Here is a 13,185-nt window from a genome sequence, read left to right on the forward strand (position 1 = left end):
GCTCGATTCACCATGAACTTCCTTTCTGCTGTTCCACAAGCACTTCTGCTTCTCCTTTTCTTGTATTCTCATCCCTTCATTCACAGTTTGGTCGGAATAACGAGGTGAGGCTGGATAAACTGTAGCCTTCCTGGGGAAAGTTGTGGTAATGGCACAGATATTTTTCTTTTCCTTTCTGTCAGTTCGCAGCCATTTCGAATGGAGAATTGGTCCTTTCTGTGTCTACCACAAAATGTGTCTCCATTTGTCTCTCTTTGACTCTGTGTATCCACCTCACCCCCTTTCACACTCTCCAACACTCCATTGTCCACATCCCTCATTCCCCATTTCTGCTCTTTGAAAAGATCACCCTCATTCATTTTTAAACCAACAGTAAAGACATCGCTATAATACTATGATTGTGGTGGCATTGTTTTTGTTTTCTGGTGGATTAGGAATTCTATTTTGAATTCTGAAGATTCACAATCTTTTGAGACCAGAAATGACTCCTCACCTCAGTCATAACAGACAGACACACTATCCAAGGAATGTGAGCCCAGTACTAGACACTCCACTCTCAAAGTGTTTCCGAATTTCAGACTTTTCAAACAGCAGAAATGGGAAATGGGGGATGTGGACAATGGAGTGTCGGAGAACGTGAGAAGGGGAGAGGTGGATACACAAAGTCAAAGAGAGACAAGTAGAGACACATATTGTGGTAGACACTGAAAGGACAATTCTCCATTTCACGTGGCTGCTAACTGACAGAAAAGAAAAGAAAAAGGCAACCATTTAAGCAGAGCTTTTCAGCACCTCATGGCAACGGAAGCAGCATTACAGCTGATGAAGTCCTTTTAAAGTTGTAAAGTTGGCGTGAGTAAGCTAATGAGAGAGTGAATTTGATAAATACGTTGATTCGACAGATAAAGCGAATAATTTCTCCCGACATTATAATATAGAAATGCATAATTAACCCAATCGGGATGAATGGTCACTGGCACTGTTTCTCTCTGAAGATGCTGCCAAGCCTGCTGAGTTTCCCTACCAATTTCTGTTTTGTGTCAGATTGCCTCAGTTCTTTGTTTTAAGTTAACCTGCACAACGTTTGGGAAAAATCAGATCAGCTGCTCGCTCCTGTTCAGTCAGAACTGCTGGCACCACAACAAATTAGCATAACAGAACTTTCATCCGCTGACTGCGAATTGAACCCAGATTGCAGCGCTGAAAGCGCGAAATCCTAACCACTGGACCATCAAGAAAGACAACAGAGCAGCTCAGGTCTTTTCTTAATGACACTGCTTTTACGTTTTCATTTCTGATCATATTCACTGCCATTCAGTTTCTCCGTCTCTGAGTTTTTAACAGCGTGGAAGAAGACCATTTGGCCCATCGTTTCAGTGCAGCTCATCAAACCTCCATCCATTCTAGTCCCAGTTTCCAGCATTTAGCCCATAGCCTTGTGTGCTTGACTTTACGAAGGCAAATGTCAATGCATTTATCCCTGTGATGTCAAATAACACAACAAATGGGCCTGAAATTTGAGATGGTAAAACGGTGTTAATACCTCCTTGAGGAACTCATCCTCATTTTCACCCACAGAGGGAGACACAGGGGCACATCCCCGAGAGTGACAGAGACCTCAGGATTATACCTGCTCCATGTCCTTCACGTCCGCTCTCCGTCCCCAGGCTCAACCTTCAGCGATAAAAGGCAGCTTTAGGTGGAACACAAGCAACTTCTCCGGACAATGAGAACTGTTTCCGTGAGCTGGGATTTAAAATGGACAGTGAGCTGAAATAGTCTCACAGGCTGCTCGTGCAACTTTCAAACTCGAGATACTCACCGACCCAATCACTGCAGTACCTTAAATCGTGTGAGGTTTTGTGCTTCTGGCTTTCTTACCAGCAGTGATTGGCAAATGTCCCTCTTAACCGATTTGGGTGAAATATTCGTCGGCCGCCTCTCCTGTAATACCTTTCGCAAACAAGAACACAACGAGCAAACCCCTTTCCGCTCTCAACCGTAGTCGGCGGTAATCAAACAGTGCAGGGTTAGCCCATTGATTGGGGGTCCATCGCCTTAACCACTCGGCCACGACTATACACATCGCAGCGCTGGCTCTGCTTTCCAGGTCTCTGTGTGTGTGTGTGTGGAGCTGAGGAAGAGTGAATCATGACTCGGTTTGTTTGAATCCAATCACTTCTCAGATTTCTAAAGGGTTAAATTCAGTACATGGTAGATCCGGCTGTTTCGTCCCAACAGATGGGATAAACATTCATTTAAAAACAAGAACATAAATTTCAGGAAAAGCTCAGCAGATCTGGCAGAGAATCAGTGTCAACGTTTCAGAACTCTGTTTTATCCCACAGGTACTGCCAAACCTGCTGAGTTTCTACAGCAGTTTTTGTTTGTTTCGTTGTCCCGTAGCCGAGATGAGATTTGAATTCCTGATGTGCAGGAACGAGAATCATTTCAATGTCGCAAGTCAGTTCATGTCCCGAGAACATCAATGTCCCAGCCTTTAAAAGAAGGGGCAGGTGTCTTCACTGTTTGTGCTCAGTCGGAAATTTCGCTCTTCATTCTCCTGTGATTTCGGTTTCCAAGAGTTTCTAAAGATTCAAAAAGCTGGAGACTGGGTTTTCTGTTTTGCTTCCTTAACATCGCCCCACCCCCCCACTTCCAACTGTCAATATTTTCCCAAAATCTCTTCCCAATCCTCCGCCTTGCAACATGTCCAGGGATGAGGAAATCCCATTTAGTGCAGTGATTCCCGAGATCGGAAATGTTCTCTTTGGAGCAAAAAATTTAACCAGAGATTTCCTGGGGCTGTTCACAACAGTGGGGGAGGGAGTGGCGGGAATAGGCGGGGTGATGGTCGGGAGAAACTGTAGCCACTGACCAGGGTCAGTGACCAGAGGACTGCAATTCAAGATACTTAATGCAAAACCATTTATGCAGATTAAACACAGAGAATACTGCAGAAACTCAACACGTTTCGTGGTACCTGTGGAAAGAGAAACAGAGCTAAAGTTTTGAGTATAGAACATACAACATAGAACATAGAACATTACAGCGCAGTACAGGCCCTTCGGCCCTCGATGTTGCGCCGACCTGTGAAACCAATCTGAAGCCCATCTAACCTAAACTATTCCATTATCATCCATATGTTTATCCAATGACCGTTTAAATGCCCTTAAAGTGGGCGAGTCTGGTAAGTTTCTTGTTCGGAACGCGTGTTTCCTGAATGTCAATAAATGACCAGAGTCTCCGGTGGGGTGGTGAGACGGATTTTCTCGAGTTTGAGCAATAACTCATTGATCAGAAGGTTATTTGAAAAAAGACGTAAACTCTAAGGGAACGTATTCGGCAGGATTCGAGCCTGCGCAGAGAAACACCAATGGATTTTGAACCCATCGCTTCAACCACTAGGCCAAGACTACAGGGGATGCCCGATGCTTTAACATTTCTCATGGAATAGTTTCAAAAGGAAAGAGGAGCATTCGGCTTGTCTTGGCCGTGCCACAACCCTTCTATTTCTTGTCATCCTGCATTTGATCAGAACGGAGATTGAATTGAACTACATTATCGAAAAATAGAGTGAATGAGAAGAATCCATTTCTATGAGCAGAGAGATTGATAGATCAATGGATTGAGAAAGAAAGATGTATTTGTATTTTGAAAGCGCCTTTAACCAATGGAGTACTTTTGAAGCAGATTCTTCATTGGCCAATCTAATATGCAAATCAGGGCAGTTTGTTTAAACACAGGTCAAAAACGAAACTGTTTCAGATACTCACAATTGGCGCTGGATGTGCCAGTGAGTTCATAACTAACTTTGGGGGTTTCCTGTGCTCTGATTTACACCCGGGTGCGTAATCTCAGGGGAAGACGTTGCCCATTTAATACAGAGATAAGGGGGATGTTCTCCCATTCAGACAGTAACAAATCTGTGGAATTCTTCCAAAAGAGTTCTGGTAAGGCTGGGTGTATTCAAGGCTGAGATAGACAGAGATTTCGTCATTTAGGGATTTTAAGGCGACTGTGATAAGGCAGAAAAGTGGAGTTGTGGATGAGCCATGATCTCATTTAAAGATGTAATTGACTTGATGTGCCAAAATGCTTCCATCTGTCCCAATGACTTATCTGTCATTTGAAAAATGCGAGACAATTGGAAAGGAAGAAATAAAGGTCGTTTATAAAAGGTTATTGCAGTCAAACACAGTCAACATCGTTTGTTGAAAGGCAAATCACACTTGATAATTTTGCCAGACTTCTTTGGTAATATCACAAGCACAGTTGATAAAGGCAAACGGCAGATGAAGTGTATTTGAATTTTTAACAGGCACTCAATAAGGAGCCATATCTCAGGTCATTGCACGAGTTTGTGGTTTACGCTGTTAGGTATAAATGAGCATGGGCTGCCCATTGTTTAATTAACATAAAATACAGAATCGGGATTAATGGGTATTTTTCAAGTTGGAAAGATATGATTTGTGGAGTGTCAGAATGGTCAGTCATAGGGGTGCAATTATTTATCTCTGTATTAATGACTTGGAGGAAGTGCCAGAGTGCAATGTATTCAGTTTTGCAGAAGATACGAAATAGGCAGAGGGCATGTTGTGATGAGGATATGTGAATCTGCACAGGGATATAGATAGGTTGAGTGAATGGACAAAAACTTGGCTCATGCAGTTTCATGTCGGCAGTATGAGTTCTTGTACTTTGGTAGGAAGAGTCAAAAGGTAGACTACTATTAACATCGAGAGAAATTTCCAAAAAAAGGGGTACAAAGGAACCTGAGAGTGTTCTTGAGCATGAAGCAAACAAAGGTGAATGACATATTTATTTTTCTGGCCAAAAGAGGCCTCCTTTCCGAAAGTTCACAATGAAAGAAACTAAGTACGTGCAAATTAATCGAATGCCAGGATATATCCAGTGTTGTTCTATGGGACATATTTGATATATTCTTTATGGTTCTGTAAACTTTATTTGCAATGGAGCTGGGAGTGGGAGAGGTGGAAATTAAGGTCACCCATGATTATTGTCGTCCCTTTATCTGTCACACACAATATCTGTTTTTTATACGCTTGTTTTCATGTTGTGGTTACTGTTAGTAGGCTTGTAGACTGCACCCACTGGTGACTTCTTTCCCTCAATGTTCCTCATTTCTACATAAACAGATTCTACATGCTTATCTCCTGAATCAAGGTAATCTCTAACCATTGTACAAATTTCACCACAACCTCGGCATTTCACACGCCTCTGTATGCCTCCTGGCAATATTAATTGATCCTCTACTGCGTTGCTGTTGCATATATTAAGAGAAAATAAAAGGGAAAACAAACACTGCTGTGATTCGGATTCGAGTCGAAGCTGCTGTGGCTATACGCAGAGTATTGGCCATTGTACGATCATGGCGCTTCACAGCGAGGCACCAGGAAACGTACAATAAGCACACTGCTGGAGGGCATCCCAGGAGCAGCACCAGAATCACAACAGAAATACTTATCAAATAGCATACTGAAATGAGTGGACAAAATCTATCGAATTCAGGGCCATGGAGGATGTCAATGTCCAGCATTCAGAGTATACAAAACTGAGGTTGATAGATTTCGATACATTAAACATATTAAGAAATCATGGGATAGTGCAGAAAAATGGCAGTGAAACAGGAGTTCATACATAATTTCATTGATCAGCGAGGCAGGTTCAATGGGCTGAGTGGTTACATCATATTTGTTATGTTTCAAAATAAAAACATTACTTTCTTATATTCACTTCGCAAATGAAGTAATTCTTCTGGGCTGCGGTCTTGTACGTATTTCTCAATTGGAAATCGTGTTTTACAACGGCTGCATCAGCAGTTTCCTCACACAAGGAAGTAACCACTGCTGCAGAAGATCATTTAACCCCAGTTCCCAGCACTGGAATCAGAGAAATTCAATGCCCTAACATTCGATATATGCAGGGTCAATCGGATTCTGATCCTAAATCCCTATTCCGGTCAATCCCTGAAAAACTTCATAACCTTTGCTGAGCACAATATCTCTCTATCTGCCTTAAAAATATTCAAGAACTCTGCAGGTTGCAGCGGAGATTTACAAGAATGTTGCCAGGACTGGATAAGATGAAACTTTGCAGAATGTTTGGTTTGGCTGGGACTGTTCTCCTTGGAACACAGGAGGCTGAATGGAGTTTATAATCATATAACAACATTTATTAACATTCAATATTCTTAGGGGCCTTGACAGCGTCGATATGGACAAATGGTTTCCCTGAGCACGAGAGAGAAGTATTATAGCACATGATACGCGAATAAGGTTTAGCCCATTTGATTCGGAAATGAGGAGGAATTTCTTCGCTCAGCGGCTCGTGAACTTGTGGAATTCTTTCCCGCAGACGGCTGTTGAGGCTGGATTGTTGGGTATTGTCAAACTGAGCTAGACAGACGTCTAATCAGTAAGATGGTCAAGATTTATCCAGGTCAGGCAGCAGAATGGAGTTGAAGATTATCATTGAAAGATGCAGCAGACTTGTTGGGTCGAATATTTCTGCTCCTATATTTATTCCAAATGCTCCTCCATCATTTTGTCCATGGTCTTATTTTATTGATAGGTCCAACATTGTTTTGGGGGTAGACTTGCATAAAATTATAGTCTTAGTTTCACGCTGTCACGCCTTGTAGCTAATCACGGCCCTTTTACTCCGCTCCCTCTGCATTTGTTTTCCACCGATAACATTTTGGATTCTTCCAAACTGATTTGAAAGTCATTCTAAGTAAGACTGACTGCCAGCACCACCTCACAAACACTCAACGGCCTGGTTTATCTTTGTTAAGAAGCCCTGTCCACTGTGACTACTCACACAACAGCAACATGGAGTCATTCTCTGTCTGAATTTTAAACCAAGGCTTCAGGGGAGAAAGTTCCTTCCTAACGACGAGAACATTAAAGAAGTTACAACTCAACAGTGAAAGTTGGTTCATCAGCATTTCTTCTGCCTTGTTCCTTATTCCTTGTGTCAGTGAATTAAATGTGCCTCTCAGTCTGTCACAGACTTCCACTTTTGTTGTTTTTACAGAGTCGTGCCTTTACACTTAGAAAACGCTGGGAATACTCACAATCCTGTCCACCCCATCCGAGAATAAACATTTCTTTGATCAAAATAAAACATGTCACACAGGAAGAAGAAATCTTCAGTGTCTTGGAAAACCTTCAGGAGGAGTCCTCTCAGTTCTCTGCTGTAATCTTAGCAAAAAGATCATTCTCGCTTGGATTCTGTTCGTCACAGAGAGTTCGGGGAGATCGTGAAGATCCGATGCATCTTCAGTGCGTCCTACTTTTTGAATTTCAGAATTAGGCGATTTTCATGTTTCTGACTTTCGACTCATTGTTCTGTTGCCGTGGCAATACATCCACATGATATATATTTCGTGGAGACTTTGCCTGTAACTCACACAACAATCAGGAAGCGGTCAGCTCCAACCAGCATTGGAACTGAACACATTGCCTGCCATTGGATTTTACCGAGACAGTCTATAAAATTCAGCCTCACCGTTAATGTGAAGAGGGGCTGTGGGACTGCAGTTTCCTCTCCTGCTGTTCAGTAAAGATCATTCCAACTGTAAAAGGAATTGTTGTTGATTGGAAACAATTCTTCCTGAACTCACTGCCATCTGCGTTAACAAGAGGAGCTGAAATCTCCTGATAGATTGAAATGTAAAGTTGCGTGTTTACAAATTAAGTGAGAAAATATCTGTATACTATTAGCAGCATGGCATTGTTAATGACTGAATGAAGCGGCTGCCCAGAGGGAGGCAGTTGTGTGTTTAAACCCCATCATGAACACTTTGTGTTCAGGCAAACAACATCCCTGCAGCAGTGTTCCCAATATAAAACGGACAGGAAAATACCATGCGCAATTGAACAGCTACTGAAAAGGAGAAACACAAACAAGCAGTACCCCGAAACAACAATCTCTGCTTCGCTAGAAAGGAGAAACATTTTGCTGAGTGCAGAAGCCATGAGCCTGACGTGATTTGAGCACGTAACCGGCTGATGGGGTGTCAGACGCGCAACCGTTGCGCCGCAAGCCCACAATTAACAGTGGCATTGCTGTGCAGAATTAAGTAAAGTGATCATACCCCAATGAGAAATTATTACGAAAAACGGAGGTAGAAAGGTCGCGCATTTCCTGCATCTTTTCTCCCTGCTGTCTCCGCGTGTCTCCAATCGTCTTTTTTCACTCTCCACCCGTTTGTCTGTCCTTTTTCTCCCTCATCCTGCCCTTCTCCGCTTCATTCTTTCAGCCTCTCTCTTCTTGCCATTTAACTTTCCCGTTGATACATTCTGCTCTGAACTGGGGAGATTGATTCCAGTCTGTGTGTCACAGGGTGGATCCAGGAATTACTCTCGAACTTCCATCAGGCACAACGAGAAATAAACGATTTGGTTGTGGGAAGGGAGTGGGGGTAGATTCCAATACAGATATGCTCAGGCATTTTCCACAAATGTTCTGGTGAGTAAACGACAAAACAAGTAACTGACTGTATTCCTGCATTTGCATCATTAGAAACCCAATGTTCTTGGTTTCAAACAAACCTGACTCGCTTTCTTCAGCTCTGTCCGGGGTAGCACAATGGATAACGTAATGACGTCTGTTTAGGGATGAGGAGATTGTAGTTTTCTCTCTGGTCTTGTGCACTTCATGACTTCTTTATACTTCCAAATTACTATTTCTCATTGGCCTGGAGCCACGATGAGGTTTGAATTTCTGGTGCACACAAACGAGAATCCTTTCACAGTCTAAAATCAGTAAATGCTATCAAGAACATCAGAGTAAATGTCCCAGCATCATTAAAGGAGTGGAAGCTGAAATAGTCCCACAAGCTGTTCATGGGCACCTTTCCATTTCCCAAAACCACCGACCCAATCATGCAGTTCTTGGCAATGGCAAGGAAACAAAATGGAAAACCCAGTCTCATCTTGGTGAATCTTTAGAAACACTTTGGGAAGTAGAATCAGAGGAGAATTACAGGTGAACTGTCCCACTGAGCAGAGACGGTCGTCTTTAAGAATCTGGGGCATAGACTCATGTTCTCGGGATCATTAACTGATCCGAGACATTGAAAGGATTCCTGTCACAGCTGCTCTGCTTCTGCTGTTGTCACTATCAAGAACAATAAATCCTGATTCCCTGAACAGGAACGGAGATAGGCCGTGGCGGTGAAAGCGCCGAATCCTAACCACGAGCGGGAAGGAATCAATTACATTTGCATGAATATTTCTTCTGATTTAATTTTGTCAAACTCCCGCTTTTCACATGTCCCCGTTTGACGTTAGAATATTATCTGCATGGAAAAGGAAAGAAAACACAACTCTGGTGGATATCAAACCTACTAGATAAAAGCAGAAATTGCGTCTCCAAGAGCTGGTTCACTTCCTAATTATTAGGGTATGACTTTACTTACCAACTGAAAGAAAAAGCTCAGTTCCATTGATAATGCTTCACGGGGAAACATGTGCCAAACATTTCAAAACCATGAAATATTTTTACAGTCGATGCTATTCAGCTGCACGCATTCACGAAATTTATTTACATCTAAATTTCCTTTATCTGTTTTTGAAAATCATGATCAGTTGTGCGGCACTTTATAACGGCCTTCACTCTGAATAATATGCCGCACTTTTCAAAGCCATGAGCAGTTTCACACTCAGTCTGAATCATCTGTTCACACAATTTCTTTGCACCTAAAGTCACTCAAATTCGAATTGATTTCCCCGCCTGGTCCTGCCCCATCCTGCTCTGCCACACACTATCCGGCACCCATTCCCCTCAGACCTGGACACTGACTCTCTCCCATTGTTAAATTCTCTCCTTGTATGTTTGCTCATACATCTTTTGAAACACTCAGGAATCTGCTTCTACTTTTGTTTCTGAAAAATCGTGGCCGACTGAAGTAACTCCCTTAGTCAAAGAAATTCGATTCCAATGTTTTCTTTATCATTCACTGATATTTTTGAATCTCTGACCGCTTGACCTTGATTCCCCCGAAAGAGGGAATGTTCCTCAATATAAACACACTGAACCTCGCATCGTCAGGGAAATCTCCGTTAGTTTACTTCCCAAATTTTCCCGACCTCAGGTGCAGCTTTTCCAACTTTTCCAACATCTCGTGAATGTCATCCTGCATCCTGTCCACCATCCCGACAAAATCGTCTGCGTCTTTTCTAATCTCTATAGGTTTGGTGAAGAGGAATGACAAGGATTACATACGTTGCTCGAATTGAGACTGAACTGCAGACATTGCAGTTGTACGATGATTTATTCGTTTAATTAATGCGATTTCTCCATTTATAAACTCAACTAACGCAAATTATTATCTAACCACATCATGGACATCGTCTCTATGGGGACCAAAAGCTCTTGACTCACTTCTTTGGTACTTTCATGGAATGTGGGAACGGCTTGTAACGCCAACATCCCTGAATCCCCGTGACCCGACTGACTCTCAGCTATTTCGAAAGGTAACTGATATGCAGCTACCTCCCTGTGGGGCTCTAGTCACTTCCATTGCATACTGGGTAAGGGCAGTTTATATCCTTCACCAAATGTCAAAGTGAAACTTAAATCGACACGTTTTTAAAAATAAAATCTCCTATTTATTGTGCATCGTCCTTCTATGCAGATGTCCCGTTTGTGCATCACTTTGGGCCTCTCTGTATTGAATTCCACCAAATGATTATTTTGTGAATGAACATATTTTCCCCATCTCTCATCATTCTAGACTCTATAGTGCACTGACTGATATTATTTGTATGCTCCTGGAGGACAGTCCTCACATCCCTGGGATGAATCCAGTGAACATTCGTGACGCGACCTCGCAAGCAAGTATTTCCTTCTCTGTGCTAAGAAATCGTTCCCGCAATGATCTGCAGTTGTGTGCTCATTCAAGCCAAGACAATTGCAGCAAGAATTTCACATTCAGTTTTTGCAATCTGATTCCTGTATGGGTTGACCCAAATCATTTACAATGACTTCCAAATTTGTCTGAACTCAATCATTTACTGTTCTCTCTTGATCATTCCGTTGTGTATTTTAACATCAAGTAATTTGTCAGTTTATCTTACTTTTCCAACAATTTCAAACAAACTCCATCAGCGTTAACAAACTGATAGAGAGTAGCAGTTCAATTAAAGAGTAAAGCAGGGCGCAGTGGCCAAGTGGGAAGTCGTTGGTGTTGTGCACCAAAAATCATGGATTCGATGCCCACCTGTGTCGAGCAGCATACGAGTTGCTAATTTTGGCACCAAAGAGTCCATCATTTGGACCATAGCCGTTCTGTAAAATGACAGTGCAACTCAGTAGCTGTGAGCTGAGTTTTACTTTTACTCTGAAAGAGCGAAGGTTGGATCCAAGACGAGCGTTTCAAACCTTAAAAGTGCAATGGTATCAGATCGAAATTAGGACTGATGTGAAATGAAAAATTAGGTTAAGAGTTGGCTCAGTACAGCTGCGACAGCAGAGATTTAAGGAGATATTTCAGAATATTCAGAAAAGAAAGCTCACTTGTCTTTGCCTGTTTTCCTTCACTGTTGAAGATGAGCACACATTTTTGCAGCCTGACTCTGGCTTCACAATCCCACTGCGTCATATCACCCAGAAGGTAATAGTCAGGCAAATAGACACGCAGAAGGAACAAAGGACAGCACGGTAGCTCAGTGGTGAGCACTGCTGCCTCACTTGGGTTCGATTCCGCCCCTGGGCGACTGTCTGTGTGGAGTTTGCACATTCTCCCCGTGTCTACGTGGGTTTCCTCCGGGTGCTCCAGTTTCCTCCCACAGTCCGAAGATGTGCAGGTTAGGTAAATTGTCCATGCTAAATTGCCCATAGTGTTCAGGGATGTGTACATCAGGTGGGTTACAGGGGAATGGGTCTTGGTGGGATGCTCTGAGGTTCGGTGTGGACTTGTTGGGCCGAAGGACCTGTTTCTACAATGTAGGGATTCTATGAAAGCACCTTCAGTGCACGTACAATGACAGATAAAGTGCTGAGGAGACACGAGATGGAGTATGATGACACGTGTGAAAGGATTACTTACATAACTCCTGTTACGTAAAGACTCCCATCACGTTGGAAAAATGAATTTCCTGTCTGTAATTCTGATAAACAGCGAAGTATTTGCCTCGCTACAGCACAATGCTTAGAGGCAGTGACATACCATCTTCTTACGGTTGTTTGGTTAGCTCACCGAGCTGGTTCGTTGTTCCGCAGATGTTGCATTATGCCAAAAAGAAGAAGAGTACTTCTTCCAAGTATTCAAAGACAATGGATACCCGAAAAACTAGGTCAGAAGATGCCTATCACACGAACGACACCAGGAAGATACTACGCACCCCGAAACACTCATCAAGTTACCTTACATCAGGAACACGTCTGAATTGACTGCAAGACTCCTACGACCACTGGGCATCAGAGTAGCACACAAAGCCACATCAACCCTATGCCAACTGCTCACCCGAAACAAACACCCATTACCCACTATGAACAAGACCAATGTCATACACAAGATGCCCTGCAAAGACTGCGGCAAACACTACATTGGACAAACAGGAAGGAAATTAATCACAAGGGTACACAAACATCAATTGGCAATAAAAAGACACGGCCAATACTCATTCATCTCCATCCACATGAATAAGGAGAACCACCAATTCGATTGGGACAATGCCAGGATCCTGGGACAGGCAAAGCAGAGACAAGCACGGGAATTCCAAGAAGCCTGGTACTCCACTGAGAAAGCCATCAACAACAAAATAGAGCTCGACCCCAAATGTACTCCATTGCAAAGAAAACAGGAAGTGAGGTAATCCAGCTCAACCGACACCAGAGTTTAAATACCAGGCGGGAAAACACAACAGCGCTTCATCGGAGGTTGCACTGATGTTGTTAACCAATAGAGTAATGAAACGTCTGCGGAACAACGAACCAGCTCGGCGAGAGAACCAACCACAACATCCACAACTTGAGCTACAAATCTACTCTAAAATTTTAAAGCTATTTGCTGTTTCTTCAGTCAAATCTCGATCGGTTTACACTGTTTCTTCCTCAAATTCCTGCTTCCAGTAAACACTTCAATCCGGAACTAATCTTTCAAACCGATTTCATTCCAAAACAGATACAAGGTGCACCTTGCAGAAGGTACGT

The sequence above is a fragment of the Rhincodon typus genome, chromosome 8 (genome assembly GCF_021869965.1).
Source record: "Rhincodon typus isolate 14 chromosome 8, sRhiTyp1.1, whole genome shotgun sequence".
NCBI classification, from domain to species: domain Eukaryota; kingdom Metazoa; phylum Chordata; class Chondrichthyes; order Orectolobiformes; family Rhincodontidae; genus Rhincodon; species Rhincodon typus.